Raw genomic sequence first — 5351 nt, forward strand, 5'->3', positions numbered from 1 at the left:
AATAATAATAATAATAATAAAAGAAAGAAATGAAGTTCCTGTCCCTTGGAAGCAGATTCCAAGAGTGGCACCTTGACTTATTGGTGACAAGGTCCGCAAAAATTCAGGAAGGGAAGGGGGAGAGGCAGGAGGTTCCCAACCTCTGATACCGTTGTGACACCTGGAAAAAATAGGAGTTTAAAAAAAAAAAAAAAAAGGAATCTTGCCGATGAAAAGATTGGTTTCGGACCCCTTGTAAATTTCACCTGAGCAGCAGGGAACTCCAAGCAAAGTTAGCACAGGATGAAGTAGCATGCTGGCTTCAAATGGGCCAAACCCTTCCCTGCTCAGGCTTTAACTGGTGCAGCTCATAGACTATGTTCCTGTCTAGAACATGGGCCAGATTCTTAAGGTGTTGTTACTTCTACTTGCTGAAGGATAACCTTTCTCATAGACTATTTTCTCCTGCAAGAGAGACTAGTGTATTAACACAGTCTGAAGAATCAGTAGGACACTAATGGAAACTATTGTTGGTTAGCCAGAGAGATTACATCAGAGAGGTTGTGAAAAAGGAACAATGGACATAAAAGTTCATAGGGACACATTCTTACTTAGTGTAATTGATTCTTTGATAGACAAATTGTCAAATAAATAATCCAAATATGCAAAATATTGAACATATAAGAGTCACACTGATAATAATTTAGAAATTGGTTATAGTAACAAAAATATCAATACTATGGTTCTTGGGGTTTCCTTTTAGTATATGTGTAAGGTGTGTGTGTGTGTGTGTGTGTGTGTGTGTGTGTGTGTGTGTGTGTGTATAATCATGAGCACACATGCCATGACTGGCATTCAGTGATGAAAGGACAACCTTACCATTATTCCTTGTCTTCTACTTTGAGATGATCTCTCTCTTATTGTGCACTGTGGCTAGTTGGCCTATAACTTTCACAAAATCCATTCTCTTGGCTTCCCATCTTCTAGTATAGTCATGCTGGGTTTACAGAAGTGCAAAGTTCAAAGGGATTCATATAAGATCTGGCTATCCAAATTTAGTCAGTTAGGCTTGTACAGCAAACATTTTACTCATTGAGCCAGTCTCTTGGTTCTTTTCCTTTACTTTGAGACCTTAGTTCATATATTTATTATTTTGATTGCTTTCTATCATATGTGAGTGCCCATTATGATAGGCAAGAACTTCTGAGGTTCATAATCTAAATTTAAATTGTCTTAAAATTCCTTTTCTTTTACTCAGAAGCATATTATCTGTAGGATGGTAGAGCTAAAGCAGAAGAGTTTGTTTCCTGCATTATACAACAAATCTTAGGATTGCTCATCCTTAAGTTTCACTACCTACAGCATTAACACCTGCTTCTGTCTTCCTTGTTGTGCATTGAAACACCAAATGTGCAACACCATAGTTGTCACTCTCTGCACATGTATGTGCACAACTTCCACTGCCTGAAGTTCCTATTGATTAGTTCTCTTCATACAAGGTTTAGACTTATCTAGCCAAAAGCAATTTATTTACTTAAAATACTTCTCTGAGTTCTTCTGACAAAAACATAATGGTCAAAGATGTTATGTTAGCGTAGAAGTATGCCACATGTTTAAATGTTTTCAACTATTTTTTGTTATTTTTAATTATCTGAGGAGTGAAGGTACCTGCACTACAGGTATCCATGAAAGTCAGAGGATGGTGTTAGGTCCTCTGGAGCTGGACTTAGAGCAGTTGGGAGCCACTCAATGTGATGTGAGTAGGGAAAACTAGACTTGGACTCGCTGCAGGAGCAATATTCAGTCTCACCTGCCCTTGAAAGCTTAGGTGTCACTTGCTGGTTTCTCATGTTATGGCGTAACACATGAAGACATGTTAAGACTAGACATGTATAAGCTGAGTTTACAGTATTTCACTAGGCTAAAGATTTTTGTGATACAATTGCCTTTAGCATAATTGACTAAGAAAGAGTCCCGTGATTAAATCTTTTATTACAACAGAAATAGCATGAATACAACTTCTTTACTAGCACATGCAATTTAAGCGAATGAATGAAAACATCGCAGAGGAAAAGCTAAGTTGAGAATCACATGATACCAATCTCTAGTTTCTATTCATTCCCATCTTATGCCATTCCTTACTTTTATCATTCCAATTTTCAGTCAAAAATAAAGCAAAGTTCTTATCCTATCTTATGTTCTTATCTTACCTGGAACATACACACATTTGAAATAGATGTGTCATGTGATGTGCATGTGTGTGTTCATGTTAATGATATAATTATCAAGAAAATAAAATGGAAGTATTAGCTGTGAAAATATAATTCAAACATGTAACTTTTATCACAAGATCATCATAGCATTATATTGGAATCATTACACAATAATATGAATTAGCAGTGTATTATATTAATGAAGAAATTATAGTGTATCTATTTCTGATTAGTTATTTAGACATTTCTTTTTCTTAATGACATGCATATAACTGGAAGCATGATTTCTTTATTATTGTTAGGTATTGGTTAACTTTCTGAAGTGAATTATGTAAACAACTATTCCAACCAAATTCTACCTAATAATCAAATAGCATTCATGTCATTGGAGAGTGTGTCCATGAAGATATAGATTAGGTAAATCTGCTTTGAAGTCGTTCAACTTTAATATTTCTTAGGACATATAAATGCAACCCTGTGTTGTAGCCACTTTCCCTTTGATGCAAATTATTTTTAAGAGGAAATTAGAGAGCAGCAATCTGATTGATAGAATGGGGGAAAGAAGAGAGGGTTTTGAATGGACATTTAAGTTAGCGCTACACAGAAAACCAAATTTTGTCAGTAGCAATTGCAGGGACTCTAACATACTAATTTCTTTCATCTTGTGAATTATGCATTAGCTTTTCCTGTTCCTGTAAGGTGTAAAGAAGGCTGCAGACTCAGCACATATATAGAAAAACTAAAGGTTCATATTTTTGGATAGAAATTATTATGTTTTCAAATGCTTCTGAAAAAGAATATGAAGGGGAAAGAAAAAGTGTGACCAGCAAACAGATTTCCCCATTCTTAGTTCCCATGATCTGTCTGTTACAAACAGCATGTAATTGTTCCTTCATAATGCTGTTGCTAACTATATGTTATTTACCACTGTAGGATGTAGGGTAGATAGTATTGTGATTGCAATCCCAGTAACACCTTAATACCTTTAATTTATGTTAAACAAGATCACCTTTGGTATTATTAATATGAATTTCCTGTGCATAATTCTTACACATATTCAGTCTAATTTTATTCTGTGAGGTTAAGTAGAAAATTAGATGTATTTTGTAATGACCACCCCTGGTTTTACTGCTCATTTCCCATTGCTGCAAAGGTCACAAAACAAAACAAAACAAAAAACAAACAAAAAGAAATGACAAAAGAATGAAAAATGAGGAGATTTAAATGTAAAGGTGAGCCGAGTAAAGATGGCTCACTTGCATCCAGATCTTGCTGTGGGTTCAATCCCTGGAACCCAGGGGGTACAGAGAACAAGGTGTCTCAATTGTCCCCAGCATATACACTCTGTGGCAAATATGCATATCAGTCATTCAATAAATGAATAAAAACTGAATGTAAAAAAGAAATAAAGTAATGCAAAACATAAAGCAGAACCAGAATAAACATAAGCTCTCTCAGCTGGCGTGCTGGAAATACACTAGCTAAACGTATTACAGGTGAGCAACACACATCGCATAAAGCTGCAGACAAGAGTTGCTCAGTCTGCAGTTCCCTGAAGCATGGTCCAGGCTGGAGGATACGTTCCCAAGCATTTCTCTCAGCTGATTTGTAGAAGGCTTTCTGGGTATTGTGCTCATTGCACAGGACAGCTGGAATACCCCGATTTTCCTACATGAGATGGAGGAAAACCACAGGCACTGTGCTATCTGCGACATACCTTGGATTGGTTATGCTAACTTTTGCCACGAGTTGTCCATTAGTTGAGGGCTGCTGAGCAGTGCCTATGTGTGAAGGTCAGAGGAATCTGTCTCCCCTTCCTGCACTGACACAGGGAGCAGTGTAAAAGAATTCTTGGAAATAGGTTTAAAACTCCACAGTATACCCACCCACATTTTATTCAAAATTGCAATTATTTCAAAGAAAATTTCAGACTTAAACATTTTAATTTATGAACACTCAATACGCATCCTCTCAAGGATTTTTGATTAGATATTTTCTTCATGTACATTTCAAATGCTATCCCCAAAGATCCCTATACCCTACACCTGCCCTACTCCCCAACCCACTCACTCCTGCTTCTTGGCCCTGGCAGGACCCTGTAATGGGGCATATGTTCTTCGCAATACCAAGGGCCTCTCCTCCCATTGATGGCCGGTTAGTCCATCTGCTACATATGCAACTAGAGACACAGCTCTGGGGGGTACTGGTTAGTTCATATTGTTGTTACTCCTATAGGGTTGCAGACCCCTTCAGCTCCTTGGGTACTTTCTCTAGTTCCTCGACTGGGGTCCCTGTGTTCCATCCAATAGATGATAATGAGCATCCACTTCTGTATTTGCGAGGCATTGACATAGACTCACAAGAGAGAGCTATGGCAGGGTCCTGTCATCAAAATCTTTCTGGAATATGCAATAGTGTATGGGTTTGGTAGTTGTATATGGGATGGATCCCCAGGTGGGGCAGTCACTGGGTGGTCTTTACTTCCAGCTCTGAACTTTGTCTCTGTAACTCCTTCCATGGGTATTTTGTTCCCCATTATAAGAAGGAGGAAAATATCCACACCTTGGTCTTCATTCTTCTTGAGTTTCATGTGTTTTGCAAATTGTATCTTGGATATTCTAAGTTTCTGGGCTAATATCCACTTATCAGTGAGTATATATCATGTGTGTTCTTTTGTGATTGGATTACCTCACTCAAGATGATATCCTCAAGATGCATCCATTGGCCTAAGAATTTCATGAATTCATTGTTTTTAATTGCTGAGTAGTACTCCATTGTGTAAATGTACCACATTTTCTGTATCCATTCCTCTGATGAGGGACATCTGGGTTCTTTCCAGTTTCTAGCTATTTAAACGTAAGGCTGCTATGAACATAGTGTAGCATAAGACCTTATTACAAGTTGGAACATATTCTGGGTATATGCCCAGAAGAGGAATTGCTGGATCTTCCAGTAGTATTATTTCCAGTTTTCTGAGGAACCGTCAGACTGATTTCCAGAGTGATTGTACAAGCTTGCAATGCCACCAGCAATGGAGGAGTGCCCCTCTTTCTCCACATTCTTGCCAGCATCTGCTGTCACCTGAATTTTTAATCTTACCCATTCTGACTGGTGTGAGGTGGAATCTCGGGGTTGTTTTGATTTGCATTTCTGGGATGA

The sequence above is a fragment of the Mus pahari genome, chromosome 4, assembly GCF_900095145.1.
Source record: "Mus pahari chromosome 4, PAHARI_EIJ_v1.1, whole genome shotgun sequence".
Taxonomy (NCBI): domain Eukaryota; kingdom Metazoa; phylum Chordata; class Mammalia; order Rodentia; family Muridae; genus Mus; species Mus pahari.